We start from the raw sequence: 27,895 nt of genomic DNA, 5'->3' as shown, positions 1-27,895 counted from the left end.
GCTTTCATAATCATCTCAAACAGCTTACATATTTGATCAAGATCTTGATACTATATTTTGCACATATATGTGTAAACCAGCACCATGGTTGGGGCCTTTTTATCATGTGCAGGCTGTAGCTATCAGTGGGGGAGAAGCTTCTGTGGGATCCATTTCCCTCATATTAATATATTGCTAACTGGTCACAAAAGTCAGCCCATAATGTAAAGCGAGATCTCGCCTCACTTTGGTGAAAATAGTGAGATTGCTAGAGCACTGGTATAAGTAATTGCTCACAAATGGAAGAAAAGGCTGCACAGTTTCAGATCTGGTGCTTTGTCTGAGTAATATATATTTCAATTTTGAAATGCAATGTAATTTTACCTTTGAGAGTCTAATAGGCACAAAAAAGGAACAATTTATGCAGGATTCTCACATAGCTTCTAAAATGTTTTTCAGCCTAATGGCAGTATAGAAAGAGATACTGATATATCATATTGCATACACGCTTTTTGGTGGGTGGGTGGGTGAGAGAGAGAGAGAATATGCAATAAATGGGGCCAATTTTCAGAGAATAAATCTCTAAAAGAAAAAATTACATTGCCAGCCTTCTGGAATGTAGCAGTCTGACCTTGATCTATGGCAACAATTGAATAAGTGGACTTTAAAAATTCATTGCACTCTTTTTTATCTCCTGTTCTTTCCTCCAAGTAAATATATTCCAAAGAATGCTTACCATTTGGTGGGATGAAAAAGTCATCCATGATTACAGGGAGCATTGTCATGCCATTCTAAATGAGAGTGTTTTAAGGCTCAGTGCTGTAAAATGACACAAGCACTAGGAAACCAGCACAAGCAATGCTTTCAAATGTGTGTAAGGGAGTGTGTAGGAGTATGGTGGAAACACTGAAGCCAGAAATGGCTGGTATTGCAGTTTGGAAGCATGACTGTGTTTGTTTAAGTTTGCATGTGAAAGGTGATTCTCCTCTCAGCACTTTCATCAGGGCAACTGTGATTAAAACATCAAAACAAAGAGGAAGATGTCCTTTTACTTTGCTGAGCTGTCAGTCACTTAGCTGGTATGTAGGTATGGAAGGAAACGGGATAAAATGCTGCACTAAGTAGAGAGGAATCTATTCTTTTCTTTTTACATAGAGTTCTCTTGTGTTCCTTTAGACTGCACAAGAATCTGCAATTGGAAATCTGGTAGTTGCTGAAGGAGCATGCAAATGATATGCATATTTTTGTACAGTTAAAAGATTCAGGATATTTAGAATAGCACTGAAGGGGCAATATGGAGTCCATTTTATGACAGGAAAAGTAGCAAAGTTGGAGCTTGTTTGCACCATTAGGAATACCCAAGATAGTTTCTGAAATTATGGATTCACATTATTATTAACCTGAATTAATGGTCCTTGTTTAGGTAGGCAAGAAATAACAGGTATTTTGGCCACTCTGTTCTTGCTGTCTATCCGACTTACTCTTGGGGTCATTGTGTGCCTGTGTGAGTTACTATTCAACTGTGACAGTCTTGAAGGCATCAGAAAGACTTCAGCAACCCAACCCTTTTGAATTATATGACACACACAGAGATTGCACCACATTTTGTATGTTTTCTATTACCGATTTAATGTTCTACATACACTACCCACGATTAACAGCTGCTATCGATCAAACTCTGATGGGCATGCCTGAAGTCATATTTCCGTACTTATTCTTTTTAAGACCATGTCATAAAGCAGACAGAAAATGGCAGCAGACATGGCAGAAGAATCATCCACAAGTAAAAATCTTGTGTCTTGTCAAGCTCCAGTCTTCTTCTGCTTGATCTGATAATTTAGCTTGTATCACTAGGTTATATTTCTCTATCTTAAGGATATTTTCAGTAACTTTTTTTCATCAATGTATCTGAAATGCAGGTGCAAAGCCTACCTTGGCCAAAAAGGCACATTTGCTTTTTAAAGCACTCTTCCTGCATTCCTGCCCACATTAATAGCACTCACAGAGTTGTGCAAGGAATGAGACTCAAAGATGCTTTTTAAAGAATGGAATCTCCGGCAGCCTGCCGCATCGTGGCTTGGCTGCTGGGGAGATCCCCCCCCCCCCCGGAGGAAGAGCGGGGATTCTAGCACACGTTTAGGCGCGTCTTTAGGGGGCGGGGCTTCAGCGTGCCTGTTGAAGCCTCCACTTCCTTCTTGTGCAGTCCTCCTGCGGTGCTCGGCTAGGTGGGAGCGTTCTTTGACGCTCGTAGCCGGCGTCGGGGAGATTAGGCCTCCCCCACCACCACCTTTTTGGAGGCCGTTGGTCATGGTTGTGGCTAATCGCGTCGGGGGACCTTGTGCTTTTAAGGGAGATCACATCGGGGGACCTGTGCTTGGGGGACCTGTGCTTTTAAGGGAGTCTCTACTGGCGTGGTGGGGCGTTCTCCCTTCCCTCATTATTTTGTGGCCCCTTTTTATCGCCCTGCACAGCATGTGCTGCATATTTGGGACCTTTATTTTCTCCTCTTGGTGGTGGTTTTTTGGGGGAGGAATTGCAGGGGCATTTTCAAGGGCGGTGGGGGGCTGCCTCGTTTGGGGGATTCGTTTTGCTAACCCCCCTCTCCCCCCTTTTATGCATCTGTCCTCTCTTTGCATGGCCTTATGGTCTTGGCGGCCATATTAAGTGGGGTTTAAGGCAGCTGCCATTGGATGTGTTAGAGTCGGCCATTTGGGGAGGCACGAGTGCTTTTCTTCTTCCTCTCATCTTGTCCTTGGCGACCATTTTAACTTCAATTGAGGCGGCAGCCATTGGTGCAGAGTGGTAAAGCTGCTTTACTGCAGTTCAAGCTCTTTTTAATTTTCTGGTGCCGTAATCCCTTAGGGTTGTGAATATGTGGGGGCATAAATGTGGTGGAAAATCAAAGGGTAAGCAGCCTGCACGCAAGGCTCCTAAACCTCCCCAGAAGCGTCCTCTGCCCCCCTCATCTTCAGATGAGGAGGGGGAGGACAAGGTGAACGCAGTCATTTTCCAGAGGCTGCAGGCCCTGGAACTTCCACCTTCTCAGATGCCAAGAAAAGGGCAGGTTCCCAAGCTGGCTTTGCAGGCAGATATACTGACACGTTTGTCTATTTTAGAGGGCAGGTCTGCTGCGACTACTAATGCAGGAGCTGTTGGGCTGGACGGCTTGGATGCTGGATCGGGCCCGTCATACGGTGTGGTTGGTATGGGAACAGCATTGGTGCCTGCTGTACCTCCTGGTAAGTCGGGGGATGGTTCTTTGCCCTATACTGGGCCTGTGTGGCCCTGGGGGTCTTGGGGATCTGCCGCACCTAATGGGGCTGGTGCTGCTTCAGGTGGTTCTGGGACTTCTTCAACTTTGGGCGTAGGACAGTAGAATAACTGGATGTGGCCACATGGTCAGTTTGGCCCATTCGGTAATTGGCCTGAGGCGGGGCAGCAGGGGGCAGCTGCGGCTTTAACTGGAGGATGGTGTTTCCCATCTCCTTACGGGGCGGTCCCTTTTGGTGCTATGCCTTTTGGTGAGGTTGCCTTACCTTTGGGCGATCACCTGCTGCCTGCCACAAGGGGCAAAATCCTTAAGGGGGAATATGTTGACATATTCTCCCTCTTATTTAGGGAATTGGAAAAGAAGGATAAGGAGGAGCTTGATGATAAAGAGAAGGAGAAGCTTAAGAAGAGGAAGGTTGATCGGACCTGGGCCAATTGGCTTCCAGGGTTTTTTATATATGCGAGAGTGATACCGTGTGCTCAGCCCTGGCGGGTGGCAGCGCTGATCCAGTACATGGACATCATATACAAAGAATATATGATGTTCAGTGGTCCGGCCTGGATTCAATACGACCAGAAATTCAGGATGAGGGCCGCTTTGTACCCTTCCCTCCCTTGGGATCGGATTCACCAACAGTTGTGGCTGCAGGTGATGTCACCTGTGCGGCCCAATCTGGGAGACCTCTCTGACAGCGGTCACTTAGTTGCTAAGGGTTCCTCTTCTCCTTCTATTTCATCATCATCTTCCCGCAGTTCTGCAGGGCAGGCGGTTCAACCCCACTTGCTTTGCTGGGAGTTTGGGTCTCAGGGGTCATGCAGTCGGAAAGGTTGCCAGTTCAAGCATGAATGTCCCCTGTGTGCTGACCCACACTCGCTTAACAACTGTCCAAGAGTTCGGCCACGTAAGGGTCAGAAAAGACACAGTGGGGGGCCTTCCCAAACTGGAAGAGGGCCCCAGCCCGATAAAGGTGGGACCTCTTGAGCAATGGCTTCGTAGGTACCCATGTAGTGCTGACAGTTTATATTTGTTGAACAGTTTTACGTTAGGTTTTAGAATTCCTTTTCAGGGTTCTTGGGTACCAACTTGGTCTCGGAACCTCAGCTCAGTTAAGGGTTTAGAGCACGTAGTGGAGGCTAAGATTGCCAAGGAGCTTGCAGAGGGCAGGATTTTAGGCCCATTTGCTAGTCCTCCAGTGGCTAACCTTAGGGTTTCCCCTTTAGAGGTGGTACCAAAGAAGGCACCTGGTGAATTTCGTTTGATTCACCACCTTTCTTACCCCAAGGGTTCTTCTGTTAATGATGGGATACCTGTGGAGCTATGCTCTGTTAGGTATACCACCTTCGATCAGGCGGTGGACGTCGTTCGACGCTGTGGTCAGGAGGCGGAGTTGGCTAAATGTGATATCAAATCTGCATTTCGCCTTCTCCCTGTCCACCCGGATGATTTTAAGCTCTTGGGTTTCTCTTTCGCAGGGCAATTTTACATGGACAGGGCGTTGCCTATGGGCTGCTCTGTATCGTGTGCTGCTTTTGAGTGTTTCAGCACATTTCTTGAATGGGCTGTGCGGGAGAAAGTGGGTTTACAGGATGTTGCTCATTATTTGGATGACTAGCTGTTTGTGGGCCCTGTGGGTTCTGGACGCAGTGCTCAGTTGTTGTCCAGCTTTATTAAGCTGGCCGCTGAGTTGGGTGTGCCATTGGCTGAGGAAAAAACAGAGGGCCCGGCTCATTGCCTTGTGTTTTTGGGGACTGAGCTGGACACTTTAGCGCAATCGTCCAGGATCCCTCTCCCGGTCTTCGACGGGGCGCCGCTGAAAGCTGAAAGCGGCGCACCGGGTTAGGAGTCTGGGAGTTTTACTGGAGCCTTCTTTATCAATGGAGGCCCAGATTGCAGCCACTTCCAAGTCAGCCTTTTTTCACCTGAGGCGGGCGCGGCAGTTGGCTCCCTTCCTAGAGCGTCAAGACCTGGCAACGGTACTTCACGCAACGGTCACCTCGAGACTGGATTACTGTAATGCCCTCTACATGGGGCTGCCTCTGTACCGAACCCGGAAGCTGCAGCTGGTGCAGAACGCAGCGGCCAGACTGTTGTTGGGGCTCCCTAAATGGGAGCACATACAGCCTGGGCTGCGCAAGCTGCACTGGCTGCCAGTTACATACCGGATTCGTTACAAAGTGCTGGTCATTACCTTTAAAGCCCTATATGGTCGAGGACCTGTCTACCTTAGGGACCGTCTCTCCCCATACGAACCCCAGAGAGCACTGAGGTCAGCTGGAAAAAACTTGTTGACCACCCCCGGACCGAAAGAGGTGAAGCTGCAATGCACCCGTAACCGGGCCTTCTCCTCTGTAGCCCCGAACCTATGGAACCAACTTCCAGAGGACATGCGGGCCCTGCGGGACCTTGAACAGTTCCGCAGGGCCTGCAAGACCTTCCTCTTCCGACTGGCTTTCGCTGACGAAGAAAGAAATTGCTAATGATTACCGCCATTATAAAAGAACAAATAGCATTAGCACTTTTATCAATTTAATTAAGTGGTTTTAAACCTATCAGATTTTTAATGTTTAATGTTTAATGTTAATGTAACCTTGTCTTTGTATAAGGGAAATTGAATGATGTTGTTAGCCGCCCTGAGCCTGCTCCGGCGGGGAGGGCGGGATATAAATAAAATTATCTAATCTATCTAATCTTATCTAATCTAATCCCTTCCCAGAAGCTGGAGGATTTGAGGGTTAGGATTAGTACTTTCCTCCTCAAAAAGAAGGTTACGCTTCTTGAGCTTCAGCAGTTAGTTGGGCACCTTAACTTTGCTTGCAAAGTGGTTGCCCCGGTAGGGCTTTTCTTCGTAGGTTCTGTGATGCTATGGTGGGCCTTCGCTTGCCCCAGCACAGGACCAGGGTTACTAGCAGCATGAGAGAGGACCTGCGGGTGTGGCAGGAGTTTTTGGAATCCTTTAATGGGATTTCTTTTTGGAGAGAGGACATGAAGCTTGAGGCTGAGCTTCAGGTCATGTCCGATTCTGCTGGGTCATTAGGTTTTGGGGTCTACTTCCGTGGACACTGGTGCATGGAGGTGTGGCCGGATTCATGAGTGCAGGCCGGTTTGAGCCGGGATCTCACGTTTTTGGAATTTTTTCCCATTTTGGTTGCAGTTTGGTTGTGGGGGAGTGATATGGTCAATTGCACTGTTCATTTTTGGCTGTTGTTCATGTTATTCATTCCCTTTCATCCAAATCGCAATGAGTTATAAGGTTGGTGAGGGCCTTCACTCTGCATTGCCTGCGGGTTTTGTTTTTGGCCAAGCATGTTCCTGGGGTGAACAACGGGGTGGCTGACACTCTCTCTCGTAAACAGATGGAGAGGTTCCATCAGTTGGCCCCGGACGCCGATCAGGAGATGGCGCCAATGCCCCAGGAGCTATGGCTGATTGGAGAGCCGAGGCCTGCAGAGCGATAGGCCTAGCCATTGCGCCTAGCACCAGGAAGTCTTACGAACGTGCTGTGCAGCAGTTTGAAGACTTTAGGGCCGGGGTAGGGTAACACATGGTTTGGCCCCTCCCGGTGGAGCAGTTGCTCCATTATTGTGTTTCAATAAATGGTAAAGGATTGGCCTTGCGATCAATTAGAGGACGCATGTCTGTGCTAGCCTTTGCTAGCAAGGTGTTGGGGCATAAGGAGGAAACAGAAGATTTTTGTATTCAAAAGATGCTGGAAGGGTGGTCCAGAGAAGTCGGGCCTAAGCCTGATACCAGGAACCCTATGTCTCCTGAGATTCTTAGAGCTTTGAAAGGAGTGTGGAGAGCAGTCTGTGCATCTCATTTTGAGACTGTTTTGTTTCATGCAGCCTCTTTGGTGGCCTTCTTTGGGGCGCTGAGGATTAGTGAATTGGTGGCAAGCTCCAGGAATGATGTTTCTGGCAGGGCCTTGTCACTGAGGGATATTAGGTTAACGGGGGGTAAGGCAGCTCTTACCATCCGCCGATCCAAGATGGATCAACAGGGCATTGGGACTGTGGTGGAGTTGGGTCCGTGTTCAGAGGTGGAGCTTTGCCCAGTTTCTGCATTCGCCGATTATTTGGCCATACGGGGAGGCTGTGAAGGGTTGTTGTTTTGTCATTTTGGAGGCAGTCGTCTGACAAAACAAATCTGGTGGGCGGGGTTCTTTGCTAAATTCGACTTCGTGCTGAAACACATCCCCGGCACTAAAAACTTTTTGGCTGACGCACTATCACGCATGCCCCAACACGAGAGCCAGAGGGAGGAAGTGATCAATTCTCTCATTCCCCCCTCCGCTGTCGCCGGGGGGGTCACTACCCGTTCAGGGAAGCAAACCGGGGGCCCCGACCCACAGCAAAAGGAACGCTTCGCGACAGAAGCAGAATTAGAGGGGACGGAGCGACCTGATGGGCTCGAGAGAGGGGAAGGGGGGCTCTGGTTTCACAAAGGGAAAGTTTACGTGCCCAAGTCCTTAAGAAAAGAAGTCCTTGAACAAAGCCACTCTAGCCGACTGGCCGGCCACTTCGGGTATGTAAAGACCCTTAATTTAATCACCCGACAATTCTGGTGGCCCAAGTTAAAGAGGGACGTCTCTGAGTTCGTGCTCGCCTGCCCCACCTGCATCATGTCTAAACGGAGGGGGGGGAAGCCACCTGGCCATTTAGTCCCCCTCCCCACAGCGAGCCGCCCGTGGGCCGTGGTGTCAATGGACTTCATCGTAGAACTCCCCCCTTCCCAAGGGAAGACGGTGATATTGGTGGTAGTAGACACATTCTCCAAACAAGCCCATTTCATCCCCTGCAAGAAACTCCCCACAGCCAAGAAATTGGCCCAGCTATTCTTTAATCACGTGGTCCGCCTACACTCGTTCCCAGAGAAGGTCATTAGCGACCGCGGCCCACAGTTCGTTGCCAACTTCTGGCGGGAGTTTTGCAAACTAGCAGGAATTGAGCAGGGGCTTAGCTCCGCGTACCATCCGCAAACGGACGGACAGACGGAGAGGGTGAACGGGCTTCTCGAGCAGTACTTGCGGTGCTATATCAATTACCAGCAAACAAATTGGGTGGAACTCCTCCCCTTCGCAGAATATGGGTACAACAACAGCCTCCATAGTTCCACCAAAACCTCCCCCTTCCAAATAGTCAATGGCTACGAGGGGAAGCCCTTCCCTAACCTTCCCCTACCATCCGGATCTCCGGAGCCCACTTCCTGTCAACAATGGTGGGAAGGAATACGGGAGGGGTGGAGAGTGATTCAAGAAAACCTGGAGGAGGCGAAAAAGGAGTACAAACGGCACTTTGACAAAAAACATGCCCCCCAATGGGAACTGAAAGAGGGAGAGACAGTTTTCCTGTCCACAAAAAACTTGCCCCTCCCGCAGGGGTGCCGCAAACTCGCTCTAAAATATCTGGGACCCTTCAAAATAAAAAAGGTTATCAACAAGGTGACTGTAGAGTTGGAGCTACCCAAATCCTTGAGTAAGATCCACCCTGTTTTTCATTGCAGCCTTCTTCGCAAAGATCCTGGAGCTACGTCCTTCCATCCTCGCCCTCCGGAGCCGCCTCCAACCCTAGTGAAGGGGCAGAGTCACCATGAGGTGCAGGAAATTTTGGACTCCAAAGTCCAACGGGGTGTGTTGTACTACCTTATCAGGTGGAAATACTTCCCCCCGAGCTGTGATGAATGGGTAAAGGCTAGTGATGTATCCGCTCCGCAACTGCTCAAAAGGTTTCACCTACTGTACCCGCACAAGCCCAAGGCAAAGAGCTAAGGGGGGGCAGTATGTCAGAACTTGTAACTGTTGCTCTATTTGCCTTGACCAAACTGACTCCATGCTGTAACGTAGTACTAACATAGAGTGCCTGGCCGCAGCAATTAACCCTGGCCCCTTTGCTATGCCAAATATTTAGGGCAGCAGAGCAGGCGGCAGATAGTCTCTGCTTAACATCCACAGGTGCCCTTTGAAGACAGGCCGTTTGGCCTTCACAACAGGGGAGCATCCTCCCTTCTGATAACGAAGGCTGGGAAAAGAGACACTTGTCTGTGACCGTGTGAATGATAGCTTTATTGTACTTTACTGATGGCATAAAATGTAACCAACTGCCAAGAATTGGCATTACTGTTATTTTCGTTGCTCTAGCACTGTAGTTCTTCAATAAAGATCCTAACTTTGTAACAAGTCTTGGAATCGTCTGAAGTTCGTCCCAGTTCTGACAGGGTGTGCCTCCCAGCTGGGCCAGCCTGGTGGGAGCTGCATCACACAGCTCCGGCTGGGGGCTGGGTCTCTCACCCATGAATGGCAGGGGAGCGGTCTGTTGAGACCCCTAGCCCTGACCAGGCCGCAGTTTGGGTGCCCTTGCCGTTTTATTATGATGATTAATAAAGTGGCCCATTATTTATACCAATGCATTGTGTCCGACTCTTCATTCCAACTTGAGGGGCAATTCAATGCTTGCAGCCTGCAGCAATGCTGCTAGGCTGCAGTAGCAAGGTTTGCCTCCCTGGGAGGGAAGGGAGGATCTCTAGCCTGTTTGGGCACGTATTTGAGGGGATGGGGCCAGGCCGTTGTAACGACCAGACTTTCGCTCCCTGCTTCAGTCTCGACGATGATCGGCCCTCCCACTCACCCTGTTTGTTATGTAAGCAATTGCTGGTTGTCTCATGTTTGGGGGGCCGGGTTGGAATTTTTTGCTCCCCAGCTAATTGGCAGCTGCTGGGATGTGTTTTTTGCCTACCCTACATAGCAAAACAGTGGATTGTGGATTTGGCTATCGGGAGGTGCTGTTAAATAGGTTGGTCGCTTTAGTTTGGCAGGTTTTTCTGGATTAGGGTACTATGAGGCTAGGGGAGGACCATGAAGCATCCCCCTTTTGGAGAATTTGGGGCCTGGCATGATCAACCTTGGGGTTTGATGACCCAGGGTGGGGAGAATGCAGACTGTCCCGGAGGCTCGACTAGAGGGTGCCTTCCATTGAGACGTGCGTCTGGTGGTTGGGTCCTTTGGGGCGTGCCTCCCAGCTGGGCCAGCCTGGCAGGAGCTGTGTCACACAGCTCTGGCTGGGGGCTGGGTCTCTCACCCGTGAATGGTAGGGGAGCGGTCTGTTGAGACCCCTAGCCCTGACCAGGCCACAGTTTGGGTGCCCTTGCCGTTTTATTATGATGATTAATAATGTGGCCCATTATTGATACCAATGCTTTGTGTCCGACTCTTCATTCCGACTTGAGGGGCAAACAATAATTAATAATATGTGCACTTAGTACAAGAGCCAAACTATGTGTCCCTCAAGACAGAGTTCAATGACTGGGGCTCCTGAAAACATGGTACAAAGAGATAGGAATGGGGGGATAAAAGGGTGATTAACATGTGGAATTCACTGCCACGTGAGGTAGTGGCAACTACAGGCATAGCCAGCTTCAAGAAGGGGTTAGATAAAAATATGGAGCAGAGGTCCATCAGTGGCTATTAGCCACAGTGTGTGTGTGTGTGTGTGTGTGTGTGTATAAATTATTGACCACTGTGTGATACAGAGTGTTGGACTGGATGGGCCGTTGGCCTGATCCAACATGGCTTCTCTTATGTTCTTATGTTCTAATTCTTCTCCTTCTCTCACACACACACACACACATATATACAGTCTCCAAACTGAAAATGTCTTTAAGCCCTGGCACAGGAAAAAAAAGGTGCCTCCTACCAAAGCTTAAAGCATCTGGGTGTGGGGTTTTCCCTGAACCTTGGCATTGTTCTATTTTCATGTCTGTGTGAAAACTTAAGGGTCTCATTGTAATAAATAATACTGTCACAGTAAAGGCCAATGTATATACCTGCCACTACATTTATAATGTAACATGTGCGCTGGACAAGCATTGTGTACATTCTAACATATATATACCCTATGCAGGCCTTCATCCAATGGTAGCTAGTGCAGCAATCCACATGGTGGAATTGCAGGGGATGGGAGTGGGTTTCCAGCCATACCGTAGGCACTCAGAAGAAACAGCAGAAGCCCAGCAAAAAATAGGAGCCAGCCTTTCCACTTGGCAAAACTCCCACCATATACACAGAATTCCTAAAACATTTTTAATGAAGGCATATTTATGTGTTTCTATACCAGAACTCATAAACTGGCCTATACTCATGACACACCCTGTACTTGATCATTCAATTAAAAGCAATCCTGGCCTAGCATTGAATCAATGTTTCAAAATTCAAAGAGAATACCTAATCCAAAATATGTATGGCATTATCATTGATGTTACACAGTGGACATCCCTCACCTTTTGGAATATTATCTCTCCTGTTAACTGCAGCTACACTTCATTGCTTCACTCCCACACATTTCCTTTTTGCAATTGTTGACTTTACTGCCTTTGATTTTCTCATTCCTGAAACTTCAGATGTGCTACGTAGAAGTCACAGGCATGGATCTAAAATGGAATAAGTAATTGCTTGATAGCTTCTTGCTAACTCTTAAAAGTGCTGTGCAGCTGCTGATGTATGTTTGTGCTGGCATTGCAGAGTGGAGTCCTGGGAATAAGGAATCTGACTTCAGAGAAACAAGAGCTAGCTTCAAAGAAGAGAACAACTCTCCCCAGCTGATAGAACTTTTACTGAAAGAAAAACAACAATGCAGTAAGAAACACACCAGTAATATCTCCTGTTACTCTTTGGCAATCCTTTTCAAAACTTTTTTTCATTTATCTGATTACACACTTCCGTCTCCACCATCTCCATTGTGATGATCCTATCTCTTCTGTTAGTTTAGGTGTTTGATGGCAGATTTCAGTGTGAGATCACATTACTTCAAAGCACAGTATATTAGTTATTAAAGCAAAGAATAACTTCTGTAATTAGGATATATCCTTGGAGGTCTCCACACATTTGTGGTCAGAAGAAACAATGTGAGGTATGTTGGATGTATGTTTGAAAAAAAACAAATTAAGGAGCCTACTAAATTGTTCACTTACACTTTTGCACTCTAATAAGTTAATGCTAGCTTAGGTCATGCTATTTAAGTCGTGGGGTGGCTGATGGCCTACCCGTAGTTTTCATTTTATTTTTTGTATTACAAGACTGGTACATAAAGAAGGTGGGGGTCACTTTGTATCTTTCAGCAATTGAATGTGAGGGAAATAAATAGCTTTGATACTAAGAATCATGAGTTGTGTCTGGCTTGCAGGACAAGACTTCTTGGCCTTTGTTTTCCCCCAACAACCCCATGTCTCCAAAAAGCCATTCTAAAGGTCAGAGACCCATCAGATTGCCATGGAATGGAGGGCAAAGAACTGCAGATGGAGTGGGGAATTCACAGAAAACAGAGATTGCCTTGCATGAGTGCATGTCCCTTCCACTTGAGAAAGAAGCTTCCTGGATTCTGCCCTTGTTATTGCTGAATCACCCTCTTCAAAATAAGTAACTTTTCCAGGGACATATTTGGGACAAGTAATCATTTCAAAAAATAGCAAAAACAGTAAACATATACCAATTTACACCAGACAAGGATGTGAACTAGTTTCTTTTAGTTACCAAGACATGGTCAGCAGGGCTTTTTTTGAGCAGGAACGCTGTTCCTGCTGGCTTGGCATCAGGGGGTGTGGCCTAATATGCAAATGAGTTACTGCTGGGCTTTTTCTACAAAAAATCCCTGTGTGAAACAATGGTGACATCAGGGGGTATGGCCTAATATGCAAATAGGTTCCTACCAGGCGTTTTATACAAAAAAGGCCTTGACAGTCAGCATAGTGTAGTATTGGGCTAGCACCTTAGATATGTTTTCCCTCCACTGTTTTTTTTTTACTTCAGATATTGCAGGCATACTTACTATTATTTTAATTTACAACTGCTTTTCAGATAATCAGTTTAATTACCTGGATGTGAGGTAGACACTCATGAATATATTGAATCCATTTAGAAGCTCTTCAACAGCAATGCAGTGATGTCACTTCCAGTGTTACCCAGAAGTGACATCTCCATGTAGGGGCAAAGCACTAGTATTTGCCCAAATTCTGTTTGCCCAAAACTCTATGGTTAAACTACTGAATTTTTGGCAACTACTAGAACATTGTCACTATTTAGTGATGTCACTTCCAGGTAACACTGGCTTAGGGATGATACTCTAGCATTTGCCCAAAACTCTATAACTAAACCACAGAGTTTTGGGCAAATGCTAGGGCATCACTACTATACAGAGACATCACTTCCAGTTGGCCCCAGAAGTGATGTTACCACATTGCCAGTGCCACCAATTCCACCCCCATTTCCCCTCTGATAATCCACTAAGCAGTGGCAGGGGAAGAGGGCTACCAGCAGGAGATTTCCCACCAGCCTGAGGAATATGGGCTAACACTGTTAGCAGGGGATTTGACTAACATTGATCTCTAAGGATATTTTGTGATGTTTTATGTTGTCTTATTCGGACTCAATAATGGATTAATGGTTTGGAGAGCTAGTTTGGTGTAGTGGTGAAGTGTGCGGACTCTTATCTGGGAGAACTGGGTTTGATTCCCCACTCCTCCACTTGCACCTGCTAGCATGGCCTTGGGTCAGCCATAGCTCTGGCAGAGGTTGTCCTTGAAAGGGCAGCTGCTGGGAGAGCCCTCTCCAGCCCCACCCACCTCACAGGGTGTCTGTTGTGGGGGAGGAAGGTAAAGGAGATTGTGAGCTGCTCTGAGACTCTTCGGAGTGGAGGGCGGGATATAAATCCAATATCTTCGTCTTCTTCATCTTCTTTTTTTATTCTACATTTTATTACATTTATACAAATTATGTTATAGCAATTTTATCCTTGGTTTGTAATGGCCTATGGCTAAATACATATAAATATTATTCATTCATTCACTAGCCTGGGAGACTTGGCAGCCCTCCTTTTGGCACAAATTCTCTAGCTGGTCTTCGGTAAGCCAGTCTGTATGGAGCTGGTCATAGTACTACCTTTTATGGGGTATGAATTATTACATGCAGTCTTCTTTTTTCTACAGGTACAGTAGGCTTTTGTACACCCAGTGCAGTAGAACTGTTTATTGGGGCAAACAACTACTGTTTAAATAAACTGTTTATCAATTGTATGTAGAGTTATAGGAGTACGATTTTCTCCTCCCTGAGTAGATTTTATTTTTTTTAAGGGGGGGGGGGGTTGAAGTGTGAATTATACAAGTTAAACAATATTAAAAGAATTTTAACTTACTTGATGAATCATAGTCTGATAACTAATGAATAGCCTTACCTGTATTAATATTGCATACTGGTTCCAGGGAAACAAAGAAGGGGATGCAGGTGATGTCCTGTTAGCCCTTTTCATTGGTTCCCTGCAGATAGTCACAGAGAACAGGAAATTGACAAAGCACTGCCTGAAAATCAAAATGAAGGTCCATTGTTCAGTAAAGAAAATAAAAGGGCTTTTAACATTTATAGTTTACATAGCTGAGCCAAGCTTCTTCATACTTTTGAAATGATCTGCTCACAATGGAACTTATTAGTATGTATCATTTTTCCAGAACCGGAGGAAGTGCTTTACTATATCCCCATAAAGTAACATGGACTGAGAGATAGTGATTTGCTCAAGGCCACCCAATAAGCTTCATGGCTGATGAAATTTTTTAGCTTTTGTCTCTCATGTTCAAACTCAGTTCTCCATGTAATACACACACAAAGGAACTAGATTCCTTTTCATATGCCTAGTTAATATAGAGCATGTGAGAATAAATGGTGGATGACAGAAATAAAAGTGCACATTTCGTACCACAAATTACAATGTATACTAACCACTTCTGTTATTATTGTGCTTTGCTTGAGAAAGAGGATAAACAGTTGCTGCTATGGGATCAAGCCAGGACATTAAGGACACAGACAAATTGCTGAGGGGGGAGGAAGCACCTGTGATGCTGCCCTTCCATGAGGCATGCTTTTCCCCTGCCATTTGATTTTCATAAAAAGAGAAAATGTTCCTTTTTTTGTGACAGGCTTTAGGATTAGTTCATTGGTGACTGGCTGTTGGGTGAGATTGATGTTGCATTGGGTTGGAGGCTCTTGGTGATTTTTCTTTGGTTTTGTCCTCCACTTGCTGTCCTGTTGGCTATTGCAGATTTGGGGGTGATGCAAGCCACTTTGGGGGATTTCTGTACTGAAAAGCAAGATAAAAAAATGGTTTAATAAAATGACTTAAATGTCACCCAGGCATGATCATTATTGTCATATTCTTAAAGGAGGTGCAGTGGCCATGTAATATAGCACTATTACTACTACTGTGATTAAACAGCTCAGTATTATAGGCTCATACTTACTTTCACAAAATACAAGCTCCATTGGAGCTGCTTTACACAGCAAAAAAGCCAGCACAAATGACTGCACAGACATATGTGAATCTATCTTCCCAATAGTACAGGAAAATGAGGGAGGAAGAGGGGGAGGAGGAGCAATGTAACAAATCATATAGAGGTAAACTTGATGGGAAGCCAGTAGTTGCACAAACGGGGCATCTCTTTTAAAGCAATTTCGCTATAGCCATAGCCCCAACCTCACAAGTCCTCATAAGTCAATAGAGAAAATTGGCCAGTTAACTTAAGCCTCATCGCTTTCTGAAGGATTACTCAGGAACAAATGTAGATGCAAATTAGAATAAGGTAGGAATGAGGAGGCAAGATGAACTTATCCCCTCACTGGAGGGTGTCACTTTAGAGTGTTCATTTATTTAAATGATATAGATTTTTAAACTAGCACTTCCAGGATAGGGGTTCTAGTCCAGCTGTTTCTTGATGTACTGTGTTGTTCTTTGTATATCACAGAGAAGCATTCAATACCGCTATTTCCTACTGAAGTTTCATAGAATCATAGAGTTGGAAGGGACCTCTAGGGTCATCTAGTCCAACCCCCTGCACCATGCAGGAAACTCACAAACACTTCCCCTTAAATTCACAGGATCTTCATTGCTGTCAGATGGCCATCTAGCCTCTGTTTAAAAACCTCCCGAGGAAGCCTGTTCCACTAAGGAATCACTCTAGGTCAGGAAGTTCTTCCTAATGTTGAGCCAGAAACTCTTTTGATTTAATTTCAACCCATTGGTTTAAAACAGTGCAGGTCATACAGCTCATGTTATCGGTGGAAAGTAATTGGCAAACTGGAAGGTAATATTTTAAAAATTGTGAATGGACTTCCTCTCACAGTTAAGGTTGCCAAGTCCCCCCTGGCCACCAGCAAGAGGAGCAGTGGGATTGCCAGATCCAGGTTGGGAAACTCCTGGAGATTTGGGGATGGATCCTGGGAAGGGGAGGGGCCTCAGTGAGGTACAATGCCACAAGTTCACCTTCCAAAGCAGTCATTTTCTCCAGGAGAACTGATCTCTGTAGTCTGAAAATGAGCTGTAATTCCAGGTCTGACCTGGAGACTGGCATCCCTACAGTGTAAATTTAGCCCCACATATATGTTGCATAGAGTCCAATCATTATTATTAACACAGAAGATACTGCCTGTAGTAATTTCAGTACAGCAGAGTTACACTACCTCTTAAAGTATTTGTGTTACTTTCCATATAATTATCATTGTTTTAAATGCAATTAGTTGAATATTATATTCAATTAATTATTTTAGCCTCTGTCTCTTAGAATATTTCATATGCATTATCCATGGAAATATGGATGTATTAAGTATGATTAAGAGGGGTAGAGGGGGAAAGTCAAAAGATTCAAGACACTTTTTGTAATGAAATCTTATTAACACCAAGCACTCACAGTAACAAATCCCTTGGCAGAAATCCTATCAGTGGACAGTTTCCAAGGCATCAATCTGAAGAGCAGTCAGAGGTTCCACAGAAAAACAAAATGGGGTCTCACTTGTCACCTCTGACGTTTCATCCTTGTGTTACCAAATTAGTGAATTTGGAATAAGTGGTGAGAATATTTGATTAACTTGAATACAAACAGTCTATTTATTCTCCAGAACCAGCTTAGAAGGACATATTTGAGTCACAAGCTTCAAAAGTCTTATAATTAAACCAAACAGCCACACGTGAGAACTTGGTTTGGTTGCAAATTTGCATTGAGCTAATTCGGAACTGAAAGGTAGCCTAAATATTACCATACAGCATAGAAATCAACAAATGTGAGGACGAATAAGTTCATCCACGTAGTGTAAGGAAATACGAGTTTCTGCTTATTGAAGCATAGAATATGACAGTAGTTCTGTTTCCCAATTTTCTAAGGACAGCAACTTGGCAAACAACTTCATACTAATTCTTCTTCCAGGCTTAATTTATGCTTTGTTGTAACTTTCACTTGAACTGAGATCTTGTGTTGCTCTTGTTTGTAATCAAGAAGCTCAACTGCAAAGAAGCCATTTCATATTTCTCTTATGTAGATTATGTAAATTATAATGTAGGGACTGGAATAATAGTAAATTCATAAATAGGAGCAGTTTGTTGATGCATGTAATAGTTTGATCAGATTGATCCGTTTAGCATATGGAGAAGAGGTCCATCAGTGGCTGTTAGCCCCAGCGTATTGTTGGAACTCTCTGTCTGGGGCAGTGGTGCTCTGTATTCTTGGTGTGTGTGGGGGGGGGGGCACAGTGGAAGGGCTTCTAGTGTTCTGGCCCCACTGTGGACCTCCTGATGGCACCTGGGTTTTTTGGCTATTGTATGACACAGAGTGTTGGACTGGATGGGTCATTGGCCTGATCCAACATGACTTATGTTCTTATGTTCAATTTCAGATCAACAGTTAACTCCTACAATTTCTTTCGGATTCACTGATATATTCAAGTAAGCTATTTTCAGTACTGACCTACATATCTGACACAGACTGACTTCACTGGGGTTGTAAAAGGTAAAAATCAATGAGTAGCTTAAATGCAGAATTTCATGCCCTTGAATTGTGTACCTATTTAATAGGTATGTCACAGTGCCTTCCAAAGCAGTTTTATACCCTTTTCAGTCCTTTTAAATCAATGGGCCTAAAAAGGTGTGACTCTGCTTAGGATGGCACTGGCAGTGTTAGTTTTCTCATTCAATCTCCAGTTTAAAGATATATGCACAAAGCAAATGACAGGGTTCATGTACATGCCTACAGATGGCCAGTGCTATCAGCTTTGTCAAGACGAGCTAGTTACTGAAGAAAGAAAAGGGGTGGATTAATTCAGTCACTCTACCTCATATTGCACATGCAGGTCCAATGCATTGACCAAAAACACATCCACAGTGTAGAGTTGCCAAGTCTGACCCAAGAAATATCTGGGGACTTTGGGGTTGAAGCCAGGAGACTTTGGGGGTGGGACCAGGAGCAAGGGTGTCACAGGCACAACTGAACTCTGAAGGGAGTTCTGGCCAACACGTTTAAAGGGACCATGTGCCTTTTAAATGCCTTCCCTCCATTTGGAATAATGAAGGATAAGGGCAGTTTTTTGGGGTCTCATGGAATTGGACCCACTGGTCCAATCTTTTTGGAACTTGGAGGTTATTTTGAGGAGAGTCACCAATTGCTATTCTGAAGATTTGGGGCCTCTACCTCAGAAAATAGCTCCCCTAGAGCCCCAGATACCCACAGATCTATTTTCCATTATTCCCTATGGGAATCAGTCTCCACAGGAAATCATGGAGTGCCCAGCAGACATTTCCCTCCTCCCCTTTATGATGACCCTAAAGTGGGGGGTGAGCCTCCAAACCAGGAGACCCCCTGCCCCTACCTGGGGATTGTATATACACACAGGAAACCACCGCAGATGGATTGAACTGCACAAATTGCTGGTGAAATAGTCTTAAAGATTTTGTGTTGTTCAACCCACCTGGAGATTGGCAGCCCTACCACAGTGTTACACAACAACCCCCTCCAGCCCTACAGGCCAGTGCTGTAGAACAAAGACAACGTCTCCATGCAAATTATGGTTGTATTCCTCTGTATGGGTATAAATGAGGCATATTGCTTCATTTTCTATATTAAATTTATAATTAATACTAGATCTGCATGATCAATACTTGGCAATAGATTGCTCTAAATAGTTAGATTTTGACATTCTTTTAATTCTGACAAATTTATATTGGGAATGAGGTGCTATATGTAGGGTTGTCAACCCGCCAAATGAGGGCAGGGGATCCCCCAGTTTGGAGGTCCTCCCCCTGCTTCAGGGTCATCAGAAAATGGGAGGGAAATGGTGGAGTAATTATGGAGACCAATTCCCATAGAGTATAATGGAAAATTGATCTGCAGGTATCTGAGGCTCTGGGGGGCCTGTTTTTTGAGGTAGAAGCACCGAATTTGCAGCATGGCATCCCATGCCTCTCCCCAAAATACCCTTCAAGTCTCAGAAGGATTGGACCAGGGGGTCCAATTCTATGAGCCCAAAGAAGCTGCCCCTATCCTTCATTATTTCCAAAGAAAGGAAGGTATTTAAAAGGTCCCTTTAAATGTGATGGCCAGGGTTGTCTGGAGAAGTGGCATGGAAATCTTCTAAATAATTAAACAAACAAATATTAAGATTGTTTGGCTTCTTTTTACAGTACTATGGACTGTCTACTTATGTTGCCTAAAAATGTATTTATTCTTTGTTATCAATTATTGGATAGTATGCAGCTGAAGTTAAATGTTTCCTTATCCTGAAATAGAAGAAAATAACTAATAGGAAACTAGATTTAGAACTGAGTATATAAGAACTGGAGCATATTCTCTGTCTGGCATGCTGACAAAATAGGCATTCTAAATACTGTAGCATCTTTATCTTTTATAACTGAGGCAGCACCCACAAGTCTGATTTGCAGATGCTGGAACCACTGGAGCCTAATGAGGTGATTTTAAAATGCCATGCAACAGGATGAGGTGCTCTTGATCCCTCACACTGCATATTATCAAGTGCCAAAACAGCTATGGGGGAACAAGAGTGCCTCATTCTGGCTTTCTGTGGGCCCAATCATGATCGGGCCCTCGTGGCATTATTCAGTCCCCTTGTTAAGCTTTAAAATGCCAGCATCCATGGGTTGGATCCAGGGATGCCATGATGTCTTGTTTGCCCTGAAGCACTGCATGTTCTGATATCTAATTTTCACAGATCCTTATATGTCAAAATGACAATAATCAATTATTTTTTTTTAAGTTGAGGGGAAGAATGAATGAACACCTGTTAGTCTTTAAGGGGCGCTATAGTGCCATATGACTACTCCTCTGGGCTTAAACAGTATCTCTTGCTCTGTGAACATTGATCAAAAAATCTACTATAGAAAGCATCATCCTACAGCATAAAAAATACCTGAAAAGACCAATTCACAATCCAGAGCTTCCCACATCTCTAAGCAAATCCTACTGAGAAAAGCACACGCCTGATTTTAAAATTACCTGTGGAATGTTGTTGGCCAGTTTTAATTACATACCTGCATGCAACCATAGATCCTCCCTTTTATTAAAGTATGATGATACATTATGGATACAGAGCCCTGTGAAGGATATGCAGAAAAGTCTGCCATCAGTAGAATGGGAAAGGTAGCTTGAAAAGTGCCTGCTGAAGGTGAGTTCAGGGAACTCAAAGTAATGCAAGTGACAGTTCAAAGAGCTAGCAAAAGAGGAATGTCATCAGGAAAGCTGCCAAGTGGAAGCTCTGAAATGATGAAAATGAATACAGATCATCGTGTATGTTAAACAATGATCAAACTTCTGTAAGTGACCCCTTGTCTAGATGGAAAATATTGAATAATAGAACAGAAAGGTTCTCAAAGCATGAGGCAGACTTCTCTAGAGAGATTTAGGCCAGGGAATGTTCAGACTTCTCCCTGAACTCCTGTTAACATCTTATGCCTCTATTGGCCTAGGATACAGAATGCCAAGTTGCCCTCCACATCCCCACATCCCATAGGCTTTTGTTCTGTTCTCCTTTTTTCAATCAGAGATCACTGTTTCATTGACACCCTTGTTATTTAACTCCTTTTGCTGTGTTCTAAAGCAGTCTGTGTTCTAAAGCATTCTCAAGAGTCTCTGAGGCACCTGAAGGTTCTCTTTTCTACTCTCAACATTTTTTTAATTGACTTACTCTCAAGATCATGATAAAAATGAACCTACCAAGTAGGGTTGCGAGTCCAATTCAAGAAATATCTGGGGACTTTGGGGGTGGAGCCAGGATACTTTGGGGGTGGAGCCAGGAGCAAAGGTACGACAAGCATAATTAAATTCCAAGGGAGTTCTGGCCATCACATTTAAAAGGACTGCACACTTTTTAAAATGCCTTCTTTCCATCGAAAATAATGAAGGATAGGGGCACTTTCTTTTGGGGCCCATATAATTGGACCCCCTGGTCCAATCTTTTTGAAAGTTGGGGGTTATTTTGTTGAGATGTACTGGATGCTATACTGAAAATTTGGTGCCTCTACCTCAAACAACAGCCCCCCAAGAGCCTCAGATACCCGCGGATCAATTCTCCATTATTTTCTCTGGGAATCAGTGTCCATAGGGAATAATGGAGTGCCCAGCAGACATTTCCCTCCCCTCCCTCTGCTTTCTGATGACCCTGAAGCGGGGGGAGAACCTCCAAACTGGGGGATCCCCTGCCCCCACCTGGGGATTGGCAACCCTACTACCAAGTATATGTACTGACCTGTAGAAAACTCAATTTAGTTATTTTCATTTCAAGATTTGTATTCAGGGTGTATCTGAGATGTCTTGGTGATTTTCCTTGCAGTGTCTGATTGTCTAGAGTGCACAGAAAGGATAATCACCAGGACATCTTGGATACGAATCTACAGGCATTTGTCTTTGAGTCTCCAGCAAGCCTCCTGTGCTTTTCATGCCTGACACGATTCCTCATTTATATGGCATCCTTCTGTTCCCCTTACCACTCAATGGTTTCCCTGTGAGGCAGAGATTTTGACTGACACATCTAGTTTAAAATAATAAGTAACATAACATCTTCAGTTAGTTTTCTTTCGTAAAGTACTCCCTCTACCACCACGTATAGCTTCTTCAGTTGCATGACTTGAATTAGGTCTTCCAAATATATTAACACTAATCTAGAAAAGTATATTCAGTCTTAAATATAGAAAATCTTTCAGCCTCCACCCTGTCAGCAGCTCGAGGGCAAAGCTGGTCAAAATGGAATAGAGCTGTAGATAACTGAAATATACCAATTGGGTTTACAAAAGTAAAAAAAAATTAACTAAAAGAAGACAAACCCTGTTTACAGATAAATTGTTCAAACAGGCCTGGGATTACTTACAAGAATAAGCTAGATGGAAATGTTCCTCTCTTCACCTGGCAATTAAGTTTCAACTCAATTTGACCTGCCCCACTATTTCTACAGGAGGTCCCAAAACTGAGGTGGTCATATATGATTGCATGCTGCAATCAATTGCCAACAGCCCAGATGAAGCGGCATTTCCTGATGATATCTTCAGAAAAGTACTTTTGTGACTGCTTATTGACTGTAGTTGACTCTTTGGGTGCAATTCACACTACACTAAATACTGCATTTTGCAATTGGATTTTTGCTGTTCTTCCACAGTTAAAATCCAGTTGCAAAACACATTAACCATTTTCGCACACTGCTCACCTCGGAGTCACGTCCCTCTTCACTGCGCAGCATCTGCTCGGATTTCCCACCATCTGCGCCAGAGGAGCGGGAAGAGCCGTGGCTTCTGCATCGCAAACAGAAACTGAGTTTTAGCAATTTCCATTTGCGACGCAGAAGCCGCGACTCTTCCTGCTCCTCCGGCACAGATGGTGGGAAATCCGAGCAGACGCTCCGCAGTGAAGAGGGACGTGACTCCGAGGTGAGCAGTGTGCGAAAACGGTTATTATTTCGTGTGAATGCACCTTCTCATATCTTCTTTTACTTTCCAAAGCATGATGTAGTCTGAGAAAAAAAATTCTTAGAAAATGGTTACAAAATATTTGGCCTTCTCTGACACTTTAAGATTAAGACTACTCTTGAACAGTCTTTGTAAATGCTGTATTGTGGACATGTCAAAATTCATTTTAATTTTTAAATTGTGTTTTCTTTTTATAGTGTATGGCCTACAGGCTGTTAAACTTAAACAAAATGGTAAACTGGTAACATAGAATAGTGCATTTTCAGTATTCAGACATCTTTATATATGTTGCAGCATTTTATTATTATCCCCATATTGCAGATGCAGAGACTGAGGAAAAGAAAGGCCACCTAAAGATTTCCATAAGTAAAACACATTTTGAACCATGGACTTCTTGGTTCACAACTCACCAGTGCGATTTTAAGAACACTTCCCAGGAAATCAGCCCCATTGAGAAGACCAATGAGAAGCCCTGTTTGTCAGTAGCAATAGAGAACAAAATGTGTGGCAGGGTATGAGCTTTCATGAGTCATTGCTCACATGTTCAGATATCTGAAGAAGTGATTCATAAAAACTCATATCCTGCCACACATTTTGTTAGTCTTTAAGGTGCTACTGGACTCTTGCTCTTTTCTACTGCTTAGAACTGCTCTATTAGTCTCATAACTACAACATGGCTAGCCCAATTCTAAGCAGTAGGGTTGCCAGTTACCTGGGGAAATAATGCCCCGCCCCTTAAACAGAGACTTAATAGGATGTTATTAGTCAGATGATATTATTTACCTCTGTGCCATGAAAAATTTCACCTGCCCTTTAATACATATTACACTTCTATTAAAGGGACAGGATATTTTTCTCCAGGCCTGTTATCAACACTGCTAAGCAGAGTTACTACCTTCTAAGCCAGTAAACTTCAATGGACCTAGAAAGGTGTTAAGTTTGCTTAGGATTGCACTGTACACTACCTTAATAGTATGCTTGCTGAGCTACTGATTAATTTCAAATACAATATGGGCTGCAACTGTGGAGGTAATCACAATAATTAAACACATAATTACTGCACACCAACATGGCTTTCCTTTCCTTTCTTGGAAAATAAATAAGCATCTGTATATACGTTTCCCATAAGATCTAAGCATCTTGTCATGATGAAGATTGCCCATGTTTTTTCCCAAATATTATATTTTGATAGTAACCAAACATTTGTGGTATGATTATATTCAAAACAGAGCTTTGTGCCAGGAATGGACTATAATTGTTTAAAAACTCATTTTCAGTAAACCACAGTTAACATCTCTGAATGGCATTCTGCCCTCTAAGATACGCCATACTTACCAAAGTTCACATATCAGATACACAATGGTTATAAAAGTGTATTGTTTTTCTTTTAATTGTGTCATATCTTAAAATCCTTGGTTAGTCAAGATGAGTAGAGTTAACAATCTGCTTGTGTGAATTACATAGGATCTGTATACTTTCCTTTTGCTCCTAGTCATGACACTATCCCAGTTAGGGCTGCCAGCCTCCTGGTGATGGTAGTAAAGTCAAGGGAGAAGGTTATGCGTAAGAGTGTAGGAGAAATGCCACAGGTATCATAACCTCAAATAACAAAACAAAACACATTCACATTCAAAAATATTTGTTGTCCAGATTTTAGAAATTCATAAATTATACAGTAAACCTCTTAAGTCCATAACACTTTCTTCAGTTCACACACAGTTTAACAGGAATGCCGTGAAAGGGAAAGAATTCCAAAGTCCAATTCAATAAATGTACAGTTCAATCATATGTTTTTCTCCGCTTTAAAGTTACCATATGTCCATCTGAAAGTAAAATCCTGAACAAGGGGTCAACTGAGACCTTGGTCGTTTTCTCACTGACCTTACTCCAGAGCGACGTCCCTCTTCACCACGCAGCGTCTGCGCGGATTTCGCACCAACTGCTCCGCAGAACCCGGAAGAGCTGCAAAGTCCCACGGCTTTTGTGTCACAAATGTAAACCACCAAAAACCAGTTTACATTTGCGACACAAAAGCCGCGGTACTTTGCGGCTCTTCCGGGTTCTGCGGAGCAGTTGGTGCGAAATCCGCACAGACGCTGCGCGGTGAAGAGGGACGTCGCTCCGGAGTAAGGTCAGTGGGAAAACGACCCTTGTGTAGTACAGACACTTCTTCCCAGTGGGACCTGAAAGAATTTATGTCCTCTTATCCAGCATGACACGTATTTACAGCAATATACCATAAGATTGCCATTCCTGTACCACCTTCTCTGTGGGATGTGCCCTGAATGTCATGTGTTCTTGAGAACTGTTCTAGGCATTTAATTTGTTTTCTGCTATCTCCAGTCCATATTTACCTAGTGACAATAATACCTGTCCTTACTTTAGATCAAGGATGGTACCAAGAACTGTGCCTCTCTGTATGCAAATATGATCAAATGTTATTCCTGTGTATATTCCTGTGTTCACACATTCAACCCAGATTTGATGCTGACTAAAGATCAGGCAGCTGAAATTTTCCATATGCCACATAGCTTTTGAAGACACAGAAGACTCCCTTCAGGGCACAAACTGGCAACCATAGAATATTTACTGGCAATATAGAGCCCTTCCAAAAGAAACACTGTAAATATAAACTTACAAATACACAAGAAGGGGTTAATATGAAGTTAAAAAACCAAAATGTTATATGACCCTTGGGCAAGATAGTACAAGTGTTTTCTTATCAGAAGAAGACAATATACCCAAATTTAAGCTCCTGTAATGCTCACTTATAACAACTGGAGGGATTTCAGCCAATGTGAGAGTCAGAGTGTGCCTATGACCAAAATATCCTGGTTCAAATCTGCATTCTGCCAATAAGCTCACCGGGGGACATTAGTCCTGCCAGTCTGTCACAGCCCAACAGTGCCATCCTAAGTAGAGAGATAGCATTTAAAAGCTATTAAAGTTAATGGGTCTAGAAAGGTGTAATTCTGTTTAACTTTATACTGTAACCCTCCTCACAAAGTAGTTATAAGGATAGAATGCAGAAAGTTGCCATGTATGCTGTCCTGTCTTTGTATTGCCACATATGTCTGTAAGGAAATCAATTTCTTCTTCAGTTCTTTGTCTTTAGACTTCAAAGGTCTAATTAGAACCAAAGCTGAAACACATTTTTATTAAATTCCATAGAGGCTTCCATTTTCATTTTATATTCACCCAGATATTGTTCCCTAGTGCCACTGTATGTGGATCTCCTTGCCTTGCAATTGAGTAGTCAAGACATGGGGGCTTGGATCTGTCAGAGAATCTTCAGAAGTTGCAGGCTTTCTTCCTGAAGAACGTGACTTTCTTGCCACTCACCTTGCATAGCACCTTGTCCCCCAGGAGCAACATTCTGGGTGCATTTTGGGCGGCACAAAAGTGTGGCGGCAAGGAAGCCACCCTCTACAGGTGACAATCCTTCCATCTATGGAATAGTTCCAGTAGATCCAAGACATCAAGAGCGCCAGTAGATCCAAGACACAAGAGCTCACAGAAAACCAGCACAGCAAGCAAAAAGTGGGGGAAGGATCTTTCTCCCTTTTGTGTGCTAGTTTTCTGCTTGTGTGGAGATTTTATATTCAAAGGCGGAGGAAAAAACCAAAGCTGGAATCCATCTCCAGCAGTCTGAAATAGTGCAGCATACTCTACCACTGCACTGCCTCTTTATTCTCCTGTGAGGGTAAGCCTGGCCTTCAGTTGTCAAATTTTGGAATAGCACACAAAAGGGAGAAAGATTCTTCCCCCACTTTTTGCTTGCTGTGCTGGTTTTTTACTTGTGGAAGGGGAGTATTCCAAAATGTGATTTTTTTATAATTCTACACCTGCATTCTGCAATTTATTCTGCCACCTCAGTATTCTGTTGCCTCATTCCCATGCATATGTGAACCAGGGTTGCTAACAGTCTTGAGGGAAAAATGTCCTGTCCCTTAAACAGAGGCTTAATGGGGTATTATTTACCAGATGAAATTATTTACTTCCATGCCTGGGCCTCAGGATGGAAATACAGATGTTTCTCTATTACAGCAGAAACAACAAGGAGTTTTGTGGCATTTTTAAAGTAACAGATTTATTGGAGCTTAACCTTAATATGCTTCAGTAAATCTGTTAAATCTGTAAATTGTCACAAGACTCCAGTTTAAAGTAAAATAAAACTCACTGATACTTTTGCAAACATTTTTACAAGTAATACTATTTCTCTTCATTCAAATATTTCTCTTAATCCTAAATTTTATATGATAATCTGGAAGTGGTATAATTAGGAACTATACAATCCCTTAAAAGATGGTTAATAATTGCTGAATAGTTTCCTTTAGTCAATAAAGGACCAGAAGCTAAATACTGAGGTGACAAGAAATGCAACTGAAGGTCCTGGAAGTTGTTTTTTTAAACGCTGCTTTATACTGATTTTACTATGCTTATCCAAATGGTGAAGAGACACCCCCAACCACTTAGAGTCATGGAGAAATATAAATAAATGAATGAGATTTTACTGATAGCTTCTGATGAAGAAAAGTGCTATTGGTATTGACCTAAGTTATCCATTGTGAGTTTTGTTCTCATAAAAAGTGCTTAATGGCAACTCTGCTCTTAGAGACATTCTAAAGTGAGATTGGATATAGATTATAGTATTTTTTCAGAGTTTAGCTATTCCAATAAACAGATCACAGAGTATACACACCTTCCTCTTTTCCAGTTTTCTGAGTACTTTCAAAAACTTATTTGTCCAAATTCAAAAAACCTTGAAAAGTGAAGCATCTCTCAAAACGCTTTATCTTAAAAACTGTTTCAAGGTCTGTTAAACATACAATATTCAAAATATTTCAATGTTGGGTTTAAAACAAAGAATCCAGTTATGGATGTT

The 27,895-nt window shown here is 43.7% G+C and overlaps 1 long non-coding RNA gene across 3 annotated transcripts in view; it reads right to left on the bottom strand.

Annotated features, from left to right (window-relative positions):
• The window catches only part of LOC132569531 (uncharacterized), a 149,939-nt gene that overhangs the window by 84,833 nt on the left and 37,211 nt on the right, over window positions 1–27,895 (bottom strand). For 2 of the 3 annotated variants that reach the window (XR_009555271.1, XR_009555269.1), the window contains exon 2: window positions 14,464–14,583. This is a non-coding gene — a long non-coding RNA (uncharacterized LOC132569531). Of the gene's footprint in view, window positions 1–14,463; window positions 14,588–27,895 lie in introns of all 3 variants that reach the window. The other variant, XR_009555270.1, reaches the window with a different exon arrangement.

Source organism: Heteronotia binoei, chromosome 4 (assembly GCF_032191835.1).
Source record: "Heteronotia binoei isolate CCM8104 ecotype False Entrance Well chromosome 4, APGP_CSIRO_Hbin_v1, whole genome shotgun sequence".
In the NCBI taxonomy this organism is placed as follows: domain Eukaryota; kingdom Metazoa; phylum Chordata; class Lepidosauria; order Squamata; family Gekkonidae; genus Heteronotia; species Heteronotia binoei.
Note: the sequence above shows the minus strand (reverse complement) of the source record. Positions and strands in the feature narration are given on the sequence as shown.